General features: G+C 46.1%; 2 long non-coding RNA genes across 2 annotated transcripts in view; one reads left to right on the top strand and one right to left on the bottom strand.

The window, feature by feature from the left end:
• LOC109309575 overlaps nt 1-6,814 on the bottom strand; it is a 16,868-nt gene extending 10,054 nt beyond the window's left edge. Inside the window, exons 1-2 of the long non-coding RNA XR_002100976.1 lie at nt 6,803-6,814; nt 1,674-1,677 (exon numbers count right to left, since the gene is read on the bottom strand). This is a non-coding gene — a long non-coding RNA (uncharacterized LOC109309575). The remainder of the gene's footprint in view (nt 1-1,673; nt 1,678-6,802) is intronic.
• The window catches only part of LOC109309576, a 22,895-nt gene continuing 15,672 nt past the window's right edge, over nt 6,572-13,794 (top strand). Inside the window, exons 1-2 of the long non-coding RNA XR_002100977.1 lie at nt 6,572-6,654; nt 9,124-9,194. This is a non-coding gene — a long non-coding RNA (uncharacterized LOC109309576). The remainder of the gene's footprint in view (nt 6,655-9,123; nt 9,195-13,794) is intronic.

The following is a 13,794-nucleotide window of genomic DNA, read 5'->3' as shown; positions in this document are numbered from 1 at the left end:
TGACTTCCTGCCCTTTGGGCAGGGGGCTGGACTCGATGATCTCCCGAGGTCCCTTCCAGCCCTGATGTCTATGAAATCTATGAAATCTTGAGCATCTTGCCAGTGCCTCCAATATTTCACTATCAGTAATTTCTACACCTGAGTTAATATTACCACACCTTAGTTAAGGTTTTTAGCTAGAGATAAAACAGTCTTCAGGGCTATGAAATAGAAGAGAGACATTACCAGCAATGGCTAATAGGCAGCAAAATTGCAGAAGAAATGACAGTTTGCATAGTGGAACATCAAGTTCATTAAAAAGGAGAGGGGGTCATTAACACCTGTGGTGTGAAGAGAGATTAGCAAGAATCATGTAGATGATAATGATCCATGTAGTCAATTGACTCCCTCAGTGTTGCCTGAATTCAAATGCTGCTGCCCCTCCCAGGCAGTTGGTTTTAAATTTGAAGTGGGATTGTCCATCCCTGGAAGGAATGCACAAAATTACTACAACAGAGTGTACGCGCTATGAGCAGAAAAATATTACGTTATCAAAATGTCTCGGGCTTCGCTGAATTAATTCCTTCTGTACCATCTCACATGCAGGATTCTCACTGTTTTTCTAACCCTGTTCCCACTGAAGTAAATCGCTGGGAGTTTCACCATTGGATTCAGCCAAGACTGACTGTTTGTTTTTTTTTTTTTAAAAAAAAACCAAGTCAAATGGGAAAGCTATGTTACATTTTAGCAAATTTATAAACAATGTTGATCAAAGTAGTAAAATATAAATGAACATATTTCTCCCCAAAGAGCTGTATTGCTCTACTCCGCACAAACAACTTGTAATTCAAACCTGCAGTGATGCAATTATACTCCCAGATTGACAGGTCTGTCACATCTCAGTTACGCTTCAGGAGTCCTGCTGGTCCTGACAATCTCTTTGCATCCAGCACTTGTGTCTTGTAATAAATGAAATAAATACAGCTAAAATAGCTCTTAGTTTTCGTTATTATTTATGTGTTGTGCTCCCCACCCCAGCATGGGCAGCACAGTGCAGCAGAATCAAGCCAGTGCTGCATAATGAAAACCTAATCAAATGCCACTCTCTTAAAATACAAACACATAAAAACAAATGAGAGGCTGCAATTTAGAAACTGATTAAGAGGGAGATTGGAAGGGAAGGTCATAAACATGAGGGGCAAGATGCAACAAAGGACTGGCATTGCTAACTTTTAGGTAATGGGATCCTAGAAGGAAATCCAGTGTCCCGTGTGGCATTCAGGTTCCCCATACAGTGTATGTGTGTGTGTGGGGTTCAAAACAGCCAGCCCTGTTCGGAGCAAGCTAGTAGAAAATGCTGAGGCCATAGCCAACCTTTCTCTTGGGCTTAGACACCGCGTTCTGGTCTGCAAAAAGGCACCTTCATTCACTTGGGATATGCAGCTCAGGACTTTCTCTTTCTTCTCTCTTGGGACCATCCACATGTGCTACTTAGGGAGTGGATCCTCTTTTATAATTCAGTCCCAAATTCTAAATCTAGAGCAATCACAGTGGAGATGGGCTCAGGACAACAACAAGAAGCCCAAAGGCAGGGTGGGAAATCCCACTTTCAAGAAGGGTAGTAAGGTAATTGAGAAGCTTCAGAGGACAGTACAAGACTGGTGAAAGGATTGGGAAACATGCCTCAGGCTTACGTAGCTGATGAAAGAGGGGGCTGAGGGAATTACTTGATTACAGCCTATAAGCACTTGCATGGGGTGCAGACACTGGATAAAAAAGGCTGTTGATCTACCAGGAGAGAGATAATGAGAGCCACTGGTGAGGTACTGATGTTAGTCAGACTGGACATTGGGTCCTGCATTTAACAGCGAGGGTAGTTAATCTTTGGAACAATATAGCAAGGGTTGGAGTGGATTCTTCATTTCTGGGTATTCTGAAATCAAGATGAGCTATTTTACCAAAAAAATATGCTCTAGTTCAAGCACAGCCCTTATACTTGAAGTAGGAATTCATACAGGAAAGGCATGTAGCATCTTTTGATGATCCCCAGTGGTTCTGTCTGGCCTTAAAAAACTTGTTTATAAACTACAGTATATACAGTAAGGTGATGGGTACTACTTTCTAAGTAAAGCCCAAGTCACTGTTTAGACTGTTGGAAGAGCAGGACAGGCATGGAAGACCCATCTATAGACTGTCCCTGCTTCAGTCTTGACCTAGGCTCATAGTCCAGTTAGGGTTATGAGGGACTGTGGAGAAGTCTACAGTTGACCAGAGAAGGTGTTTAAGTCAGAGACCACCCCTCAGCCAGTGGTTAGCCAGTGGCTATGCAGTAGCAACACCCTGGAATACATGACAGTTTGAAAGAGCCAGTTTTGTTTGAAACACAGAAAAGAAACCTGGATCCTTCACTGCCCTGGTGAATGTTATGGAGTTTATTCATGCTTAAAGGCCTGTGAGGAAAATAATACAAAAGGACAAGTTTGGAAGAGGACTCCAGGGACAAACCACTGGCTCAGGCTCTGCTTGAGATTCCATAACTGAGCAGGAGCCCCAGACAAGCAGGAGGTGGTGTTGGAGGTTCTGGAGTTGTTTAGGAAACGCTGGGTTAAAGACTCCCCCCCCCCCCACCGCCATCCCCATACTGGTAAGACTGGTAGAGGGAATACTGTCTACTGTACACAGTCTGCTGGCCTGGGAGGTATATGAGTATGGATTGCAGGTATGAAGGGAATAAACCTGCCAAAAGAAGGTGAGGTGAAAGGTGGTACTAGCACCAGGCAAAGCCATGGTCCTTCAGCTCTTCAGAACATTTCACTGTTGGCCAAATGGATGATGGATGAAAGTCATTTCAAGACATTTGTGTTTTGTAACTTTGGGCTCTTGACACAAAGTCCCAGATCCCATGTCATCTTTAGACAGATAAGTGGCACATGTGCAGCTGACTTAGCTGCATATGTTGCATTATGAGCATTCTCTATTAAGGTGGACAACACCATGTGTGTCATGATGTATAGGTGGCTTCTCCCACCTTTTAATCCAAAGGTCAGGGCACTTACCCAGGTGGCATGTCTACACGAGACATTTACTGTGGAATTGCCTAATTACCTCTGCAGTAAATATCTCGGTGTCTACACGGTGCATCCCTATTAGGCTGTAGGAAACTAATAAACTCTGCAGAGGGTTAGTACTTGTACTTACAGGGTCTGCCTGCTGTGGAGATTTTTTGTGTGAAGCAGCACATGTGTAGATGCTGACCCGGCTGGCTGGGGTATGAGGGTGCATCAGTACAGGGTCTGCCTGACAGCTAGCTGTGCATTGGAGTACCCTTGTTCCCCAACCAGCCCCTCTGCAGCATTTGAGTTGAGCCAGAGCAGTGCCAGGGTGGCAGGCTGAGCCCCTGGATCCCCTGGCAGTTGGGGCTGCTCCAACCTGGCTCAACTTGCTGCAGTCCCAGGTGCACATGTAAGCACAGTGCCTGGGAGCAATATACATGATATGCGCTGGAGTTTATTGCTTCACATTAATATGCATGTGTAGGTGCTCCTAGAGATTAGGAGACTTGGGTTTTAGGCTCCCCTCACCCAGAGTAGATTTAAATCTGCAGTTCCCACTTCTCAGCTCATCTGATGCTAACCATCATGCTATGGGCTAAGCATTGCCAAAAATACCCTCCTTGTGAAGCTGAGCACTTGAGAGGCAATGTGATACTAGAAAATGTTGGAGAACAAACTGGAGGGGATGTGGTTTGGTGCTATGGCCACTGCCCTGGGTTCTGGTTTTTGCATTTAATAGTCATCGTATAGAATGGACATGCAACAATTAATTAGCTGTTTTTGAGCAAAATGGGTGTCATTATTGGGTTTGGGGGTTTTTGTTTGTTTGTTTTTTAACCCTTCCTTTGAGCCCAGACTTAAAAGGCAGGATGTTGGTACGTAGCCTTCCTTGGGTAGGTTAGAGCCTTTCTTTCAACAAGGATCCAGTGCAGTGAATCTTGCCCAAGAATATACTGTTTAGCAAGAATCAAACTAGGGTAACCTGACCTAATGTGCGAGTCAAGGGGTGGAAAACCCAGAAACCCAAGCAAATGTACATGTTGCATGCTGGGGATGGAAGGTTGCACTTCATATGGCCTTCCCCAGGGATATCACTGTTATCACTGATGATTTGGCTCTTTCCAGATACTTTTCAGAGACAGAGAAGCTGTTTCAGCACTCTAGTCATCATGTGTTTTGTCTACCATCCTAAGAGGGTTAGACTGTCATGATGCCAAGCAGAGCATGCACATCAAGGCCATCTTGCAGCTCCCTGGTAACCAACCAGCAGGGAGGCCTCAGCCTCACTGTCCAAATGGAAGAGTGGCTGAAAAACAGTCTGGCTGCACAGAAAAGTCTATTCAGCCCAGCTCCTCCCCAAGTCTCATAAACCTGTAGTAGCATGCCAGAGAACCAGGCAGTGTTATCAATCTGCATGTAAAATTAGCCTGCCTTCGATGCAGTACAAAACATATAAACAGTCACCAATAAACAGCCACTCACTCTATCCACCAGTAATAGGTGCCCCTCTTGGCTGTCTTCCCTCTTCTAACCCTTCCCTGGATGCTTGGAGGAATAGGTCAGTGTTACAGTGAGCACCGAAGGCTGATGGCCCAGGTGTTGCTGGGCTGAGTGAGGAATGAGTTAAGAAGTTGATCTTCTCCCTAGAGAACACTGTGCCTCCATCTGTCCAACCATTTAAATGGCCTAGTTGTTAGCACAAATTTCCCAGCTGGTCCTAGCTGCTGCATGCTGCATGGGGAGAAAGGAAGTTTCATAGGTAAGTAGGTTTCAAAACCTGTAGGCTATGGATCAACACCAGCATTTTCTGAAAAACCCAAATGAGATGGGCAGGCAGCACAGACCTCTGGGCCTGGGTGCGAGCCAGTTCTTGTAAGAAACATCTCAAGGCATATGGGATAACATGTTCCATTCTAGCTGTAAGTCTGTGGGAGGAGTTGAGGATTATCTCTGCAAAAAGTACACCAGTCCAGGGTTTACAAAGCCCTGGGAATCATGATAAATTTATGAGGTTATGGCCTGTTGTCAAGTACAGATAGAAGACACCTATGCTTAGCTGCTAAGGATTCTGGGACTTTTAGGAGTAACCTGTATAAAAGACTGGTCAAAGTTGCCTCTCCTTCAAAGGGCTAGGGAGCTCTGCCTTTTCTCTTAGTGGTTTCTCCACCAGCTCACAAGCATTTCCTCTGTCTTAGCTCACCAATTCTCACCCAAGCTCCAGTGTGGGGCAGACAGGGGGTAATTGTGTTGTTCCACTCCACTGCCTAGGTGTGAAGTAATGGCTAAGGGGAGTCAACCAAATGCTAAGGCCTCTTATTTCCCTAGCAGTAACCTGTGCACTCTGAGCAGGAGGGGTGAATGGACCATGGGACCATGCATGAAGTATCAAATTGTCCAGTGCCACCCTTGACTGGTTATCAGGGTTGGACTAGGTGACCTCAGAGGGTCCCTCTAATTTAATATCATCAGCTTTCCCAGCACTTCGCAGCCAAGGATCTTGGGGTGCTTTGCAAACAGTAATGGTTTGAGCCTAGGACCTTTTTCCCTCCCTGCTACAGGAAAGTAATTTCCCTCCTTGTTTATTGATCAAGGCACAGAGAGGTGAATTGGTTTGCCTATCCTCTGCAGAGTGGATACATGAGGACAAACCCATAAAACATCACCAGGGGCTCAGATGTGATGGTAATGGGAGCCATGTCAGCACCACAGCAGACCTCCTGAAACCCAGACTTCTGATTTAGCTTTTCTTGCACTACTTTGAATCCCTATCACCAGCACCTTTGACTTGAGCATCCTAAGCTGCTTCAAGAAGTACCTTTGACTTGAGGCTGCTTCAAAAACACAGAGATAAGTCTCCATGCAAACAACCCAGTGGGTGACATGAGTGTTGTTATGCAGATGGGGAAACTAAAGGCACTGAACTTCAGCAGGACTCACTCAAGGTCACCAGAATTTCCACGGCAATGGTCAGAAAAGAGCTGAGTTTTCCAAGCTCCTGATTCTGCACTTTACTTACCACTCCCGAGTGTCACCTGACCTCAGAGGCTCTGGCCCAACACACATTTATTTTTCCTGTTAATGGTTTTGTGCAAGTTTTAGGATTTCCCTCCCATTATTAAATATGATGCCAGGTACTGCATTGTTTACGAGAGCCCATAAAGAATATCTGCTGCAATCTCTCCCTTGTCCTTCAGTTCAAGGCATGGAGCTCATGAATTATTTAAAAAGCTAAAGTACTCATCTGAGGCTGGTAATGCCTCAGGTATTCATTTATTTGAAGTATCTCAATGTTTCTCTGCAGAAACTACTCTGCAAATTACTGCGAGGCAGCTTCAGCCACTGCTCTGAAGTAAAAAAGAAATGGTGAGAGGAAAGCTGGCATGTGACTCAAGAGACAGGAGGCACAGTCTGGGGATTTTGTAGTGATGAGATGATATAGTCTGCACATGCCTTTAAAACTGGCTTCAGTGTCAAAGAAACAGAAGGGGCTGGCTTTGTGGCTACATAAATGTGTTTCTAATGCCAGAGGCCTGATTAGACCTGGAAGTTGTACTTGTGTCTTTAGAAAAGACAGCAAAATAGCAATTCCCACAGCCAATGGAAGGGCACCCCTGGACTTCAGGTGGGTTGGGCCAGTACTATTTCCTGCACTCTTGGTTTGATATGCATGGGTGTGCTTGTTAAAAGAAAGAAAGGTTTAAAAGGAACTTCCTCCTTTCTTCTGCAGCTTGTTGATAGCTAATAGTAAGGGCAAGTGTTTAGAAAAATACACTGTGCAAGAGGAAAATGGATATGTTATCTCTGTTCTTAAATATTACTGGGCATATACTGCACATGAGAGAGGGCTGCTGTGGTTCTTGCGCTTTCAATCCCTGAATTGCAATACAGAGCAAGAGATAGAAATCAGCTAATGTACATAGGCAGCAAGCAATAACCAGCATCCCAGTATTGTATAGATAGAAGGCTATTGCTGTGAGGTTATTTACAGTAAGAGGAGGGGTGTGTTTCTGTTATTTTTTTCTGTGTGACCATTCTTCCTCCATTCTTCCCTTGTGCTTTAATTCTTCTTTCTTATGTTTTCCCTGTCAGCAACCTTGTTCACGTTGCTGCTATAAACTGCCAGGGCTTTTGTGATGGGGACGAGTGTCGAAATACCATAATTTTCACCCTAGCTTTACCTTCTGTTTCAAGTGTATATGCCAGTGGTATGCAACCTTCTCTGGCCCATGGGGAATGATACTGAGCAAGTAATGCACTGGAGGCAGTCATCCTTTTCTCTCCCTGTCTACGTCAGTTTTATCTTTTTCATTTCCTTTGGCTATGAGCAACACTGGAAGGTGTTTTCGGCAGCATGTTGACAAGTCATGTTTCAGGGATTACTGTTGCATCCTGTGTAGATTGAGATATGATTATTGTTTAAATATTGAGTGCTTTAGCAGTTGGCTTCTCTCCCCACTGAAGCTTTTTTCATCTATAGCATTGCCATCAGATCTTACTCATCTAGGTACTGCATGTGTGCATGCACGCACATGTGTATGTGGGCATATGCATCATCCTCTTGTGCTTGTAGAGTACTTTTGTTGTGGTGACCATATTACTATTTCCTCTTTTCATTTTCCCTTCCTAATCCAAGCTCTGTTTTCCTTTTCTGACTGCAGATTTAGTTGGGTTTGTGTTGCACCATGGCAGTTTGGTCCCTGCCTGTGTGGCATAGTCCCAGCCTTTCAATATTACTTTGTCTCCCAAGGAGGCCCTATGTGTGTAACTGCAAAGCACAGAGTGGCTTTTAGATGGGAGTCCACAACTGTGGTGTTCCTCCTGCAGTCCCTCAGGAGGTCAGGATCTCAGCAGGAGAATAAAAAAATGGCATGTTTAGAGGGAATAGCTGGGACTGTTGGGCCAGAGGTGCTGATTTATTTGTTTATGAGATTTTTATGCCAACCTTTCCCCAAAAGAAGCAGAGTAAAATATTAAAATAAGGTACAACAAAACCAACATGCCCCCAAACTCAAAAACAAATATCCCTCCCATTCCCCCAGCCTATGACCAAGGAGAGTGTACCCCACCCGCCCAATGCCCAATCCATGCTACAGGCATTGCTTGGCCACACACTTACGGCAGCCAATTGGCAGGGCTCAAGAGTCTTGCAAATGACCTGCTCCTTTCTGTGCTGATAACTTCTTATGTATTTTGAGGCCCCTGGCTGCGTTAGGAAGAGATGATGGAAACGGGGTCTAGGCCTTTAAGACGGTGTGCCCAGACTGGGAGTCCTGCCCCTACTTAGCTATATAAGCGCATAGCATGATACAGAAACCTCCGGGGAGGGCGGGGGCTGTGGTTGGATGGAGCTGAGGCAATGCTGTGATGGTGAGTGGGCCTGGGTAAGGACTGGATCTTGGGAAAGCCTAACAGTGATAGAAGAGGCCTGTAGAAAGACCAGGGCTAGAAGAAACTCAGTAAAGACTGAGTTTGGAGGCAACCTGATAATGGTAGCCTGAGCTGAGCAACGTGCAGTGTCTAGGTGGAGAGCCTGCAGTTAAGAAACTTTGCAGGAGAGAACTCTTCAAGGGGGTTCACTACTAACTGGGGACAAGTTAATTTTGTGGCTGACTTTTCTTGTTTGGTAGGTAGGCTTCCTTTGCAGGGGAGTGAGCCTCTTTAATTCCTCTAAGGTGAGCCATTAGAGTGAGCCTTTTGGATCTTTTTGGGTGAGCTAGCTAGTTGAACTCCTATGGGCATGACATTTCCCCTGTTCTGATAAGTGAGCCTTTTGATCTGTTTGGAGGGTAGGTGAAGCCCCAGTGAGAAGGCAGGAGTTAGTGAGGGCCAAGGGTTGTATGATGTAACAGAGGAGAGGCATCCAGAAGATTTATGCTCCAACTGAAATGAAGGCCCATTTTAAACAACGAAATCGAGGTGTAGTAGATGAGCATGCTAGGTGTCTGGGTGGGCAGGCAGCTGTGGACTTTCGAACTGTGCAGCAGCTTTGAGTTGTGCACTATTCCATCTATTCCCCAGAAAATCTTCTTTGACTTTTCCTTTCTGGTTCCCCTTTCCAAGGAGTTTTCTTTCCCTTTCCTCATCTCTTAAGGCAGGTGTTGGTGATGGGTACAACTTCATTGTGACCTACCTGCATGCAATATGGCATCAATCCCACTTCCGGTAAGTTGTTTCTATTTCACAATAAACCTTGGTGTTATCAAGGGGATTACCTGTACGCTTCCCAAAGGGAGCAAGGATCACATAACCGGGGTCCAGATTTATTGATCTAAAAATTTATCCCATGTATAGAAACTTCCTACAGAATTAGTGTTCTCAGGTTCCACTCATCTTATGTCTGCATTGCACACTTCAGGCCAGTCCTGCTGCTGGCGTAAAGTGACAGAGCTTTGCTGATGGTAAAAGGGCTTTGTGTATTTATGCCCTCCAAGTGTCTTGTACAAAACAGCTCTTTTGTTTGTCTGGGGGCTTCCAGCCCTCATCTTGGGTTTCAGTGCACAGCAATCTATGGACAGTCTGAGCCATGAGGGCTCAGACACTTAAACACCAAACTTCCCTGGGGTTTTGGTGCATAAATATCTTTGAGGATCTGGGCCAATGTCTCTGCTGGCTCCCAGACACCATGCTAGTGACAGAACCATGAGGTTTACAAGTTCTCTGGTGGAAAACGTAGTGAGCAAGTTCTTGAGTCATTGGAAACTAGCGGTGAGACTTCATTTTCTGTGAGGTAGCCCCTTTCTGTGCAACTTGCTTGGTCTCAGACTTGATTGAGTGGTGGTGTTGCTATTATGGGCAGCATTGATAATGTACAGTTGGTACCTGTCTAATTTTCACTGAGTCATCAGTCCAATTTCAGGGAGCTTGTTATATTGCTGCCCTATGACCTCATATTACAAGTCAGCAGCCTTGGTTGATTATTTGGCTGTTTTTCTTTAATTGGCTGCACAAACTGAATTAAATTTTTATAGTCATAGAGTGCTCTGATTACTCTGCAAGCAGTTACTATTCCAGCCGTATATTTTAATTACAGATGAATAATCAGTCCTTTTTAGTCTGTGAGTAATTTGCAGTGTTTAATTTGTTCCTTTGTTTCATTCTGTCTAAATAATTTATTTCAGCAGCCTCTGCAGACTGGTGCTGCGCCCTCTAGCCAGCCTTCCCATCTGTTTCTTTCAGATTTTGTGGGTGGTTTGATGTAATGGGAGCTAACAGGCTTGCTGTCTCATGACCTCTCATGGGCAGGAACCAGAGGAAGTGGTCATAGGGGTCTTTCTTGGTCTTACAAGCTAGAAAAGTACTGGGTGAATTGTTATGGGACAGTTTCAAAACATCCAGTAGTTCCTGTTGACCTCACAGGGTAGTGTTCTCAAGGCCAGCTGCTGAGGGCTGAGCCTTTGGAAAGTTGGGCACTGTATTCCCATGAAACCCTTGTTCCTCTCCTGCAAAGCCTCTGCTATTGCTTTTTTTTCCTTTTTTAAATTATTACTTTTTTTGTTCTTCAGCAAAACACAAGCTTTATGGGGTCATTTTTTGAATCCAGAGAAATTTAATTTAAATATTTTGTGATGCTTTTGTTCATCAGTGCCAGTAAGGTCAAAATCAAGATTAATACACTGGCATGGCAAACAGAAGATAATTGCCTGAAAACTGTCTTATGGAAGTGTGGCAGTCAGTGCCAGTAGCATATTTAATGTTCAGTTGCTGCAGGCAGAGATCAAGCACACCAGATATAGACACTTCACCCTGATTCTCAACAGCAGCTGGGCATCTCAGTTTTTGAGTTGGTAAGTTATAGGGATTTTGGCTCAGGAGGCTTCTTCCAGATAATCGAGTTCAGTGCCCTGCACTGTCCAGCAGTCATCTACCCGAGTTGTTCTCTGAATTGCTACTCCAGGTTTTCACTTAAAGCTTGCAAGGCACAAAACCAGAAACACCAGGCATGCATTGCAGGGTTGAGGAGAGCAGGGCTCATGCCCTGCCTCTGCAACAATTGGGAAGTCATTGGTGAATAGATGTTCAGAAGATCCATGGCCCGTAAGGCATTTGAAGTTTCTATTTAAACTATTCAGGATCATTTAAGAGTCCTAACTTTTCAGACCATGCTGAGTACCTGCCCACTGTGAGAATCTGGCCCATTTAATGCCACAAATTGAGCACCCCAGATTTTGATTCTGAAAGTCACTAGCTGCTCCATAAAGCAATGGCCCCAGTTGTGTGTCAGTTCCTGACGCATCAGATAGGAAGAAATCTAGTCATAGAAAGTGTGGCTGTTTTTATGGCCTTCAGTCCTTCCTCTGTTGTGAGGATTTACAAGCTGTTGCAAAACAGGTGTGCTGCCCAGCACTGACTCCCAGGCATGTTGGCATTTTGGGACCATGATCTTGGCGCTGCAGAACCCATTTATTTTCCAGGCTGACCCTTTCTCCCTTCTAAAATGGGGAAATCAAGGGACACATGTACATGTGATGAAAATTGCTTGTTTCTGCAGTTTAATTGCATCACACTTTACACGCATGGGTTTTTTTCATGCAATTAAAATGAGTTTATGTTGCAAATTTCTCGTTTAGTTTATTTTGCAACGTAGCTAGCTATAACATTGCAGCTTTTAATCTGACAGGTTCCCCTTCCCACCCCCGAGACTGTCCACATCTCCTGCAGCTGGGGGGTGAACTGCCAGTGGGCCAAGTGACCCCTGAACTGCAGAGGGCCCTAGGTCTTCCCTCCATGGTGGTGGCATCCCCTGGGGCCACCCATGTGGGCAGCTAGTCTGCTGGGGGCTGCCCCAACTCAGAGGCAGCACCTGCTGGATCCAACTCTTCCCCGAGCTCCCTGGGGCTTCCAGCGCTGTGTGCACTGTCCCAGCCATTTGGGACTGCCCAGGAATGGCCTGGTTTGCCCTTGGGGGAGCATGGGAAAATGGCAGAAAGGTGGCCAGGTGTGTTGGCAGCTGGAGAAGGTGGTGGAGATGATGCCTGGTGCTCTGGAAGCCCAATGAGCCTGAGCTTCCCCGAACCTGGCCAGACTTCCAGCGTGCTGTGAACTATCCCTGTTGCCTTCTCTGGCCCACAGCACACCCAGCCACTCTCCTGCTGCTTCCCTGCACTGCCCCAGGGGCAAGTCAGCCTGTTTCTGGGTGGTAGTGGGACCTGGGAAGGCGGCAAGGACAGTGCAAGTGGCACTGATCCCTGGTGGGCCCAGGGAAGAGTTGGATCTGGCCAGGTGCTGCCTCTGAGCTGAGGAAGCTCCTGGCCCACTACCAGCCTACTCAGGCAGCCCTGGGGGGCACTGCCACCATGGAGGGAAGGACCAGGGCCCCCTGCAGCTCAGGGGCTTTTTGGCCCACTGGCAGCTTACCCTTGGCTGCGGGAGAGGGAGGTAGGGAAGCGGGGGGGAGGATTGAACCCCTTGCTGTAAGTGATGGAAGTCCCTAAATTGAAAAGGTGGGTTTTTAATCATCACAATTAAAAATGTACCATTTCAGTTTAGGGGGCTAAATGCCTGTCATGTGTACAAGTGCCCAGGGTGAACAATGTACCTGTTCAGATGGCTCTTCACTACTGAGCTGTTACAGGCTAGGGGTTTCTCTGATAGGCTTGTGGGATGTGTGGGAATGGAGACTGCCTCAGGACTTGCTGCTTGCTTGCTCACCAAGGCACCTTTGGCTGCAGGGTTTCAGGCCTAAGGTCTGGCTTGTTCAAGGGAGGTGAATTTAAGCCTATCCTAGGGATTCCCCAATTGGTAAGTCTGCATATGTGGAATGAGCAGCCTCCACTCACTGCATCCACATATATAGAAAGGTCAGCTCAGAACTGTGGTGGTGTCTTCTTCTGGTCACAACCACTTGCTTTCAAATGAGAACTTTTGTCATGTTGTTACACTGAGGATGATGATATTTTCTCCGAGAAGGATATAAGGGCTTTCAAAAGAGTCCAAGGGAGTTGGATATAAGTATTTCCTTGACGTTTACAAGTGAATACCCAAGTTCTCTCTTTACTACTGAAGGGCAGTGCTAGTATTGAATCTCATCCTGCTGGCTATGAGTAGGTGCTGGCTTTCCCCTCTGCTGCCCTTTAAAGAACCTGCTAGTGGTTTCTTGTGGGGGAAGGAATGGGGCCAGCATGTGACAGGAGTATGTGGGGATGAGGGATTGTGTGAGAGTTGGAAGGGATGGAGGTTGGCTCCCATTTTGGCTGGTTGTTCCCAAACTCCTAGCCTTGCATGGTGAAGGGAGGAATTCACCTATGCATCATGCCAGCATGTGGACCCATGCCAGTATCTTGATCAACCAAGGTAAAACTACAATAGTCCCCAGTGGGAGAGAATTAATGGGAGTGTAACAGAATAAGCCCATAGCAAAAACGAGCTTTTATGGCCCCTTTAAGCATTACTCTATCAGTCTCAAGTTGGGGCATCTCCTTCCCTTCGGGTTGTGGCAGTGTAACAGGACCTTCTTGGGATGGATCTACCAATGCCCCACCCACCTGTTCTGGGCCAAGCATCCACCTTCTCTCCTGCCATGCCTTGATGATATCTAATTAATTTGTTAATTAGGCAGGAGGCTGCCCATTTTCCTGCTCCAATGCCAGGAGTGTAATCTGTGGCTCCGTTCCTCCCCTACACAACAGCCCAAGCCTGGCAGATGGCATCCAGAATTGTTAGATTTCATAGAAATTAGGGCTGGAAGGGACCTCGGGAGATCATCGAGTCCAGCCCCCTGCCCAAAGGGCAGGAAGTCAGCTGGGGTCATAGGATCCCAGCAAGA

This window comes from Crocodylus porosus, unplaced genomic scaffold, assembly GCF_001723895.1.
Source record: "Crocodylus porosus isolate Cpor-Errol unplaced genomic scaffold, CroPor_comp1, whole genome shotgun sequence".
In the NCBI taxonomy this organism is placed as follows: domain Eukaryota; kingdom Metazoa; phylum Chordata; order Crocodylia; family Crocodylidae; genus Crocodylus; species Crocodylus porosus.
This window is presented reverse-complemented; position numbering and strand designations above follow the sequence as displayed.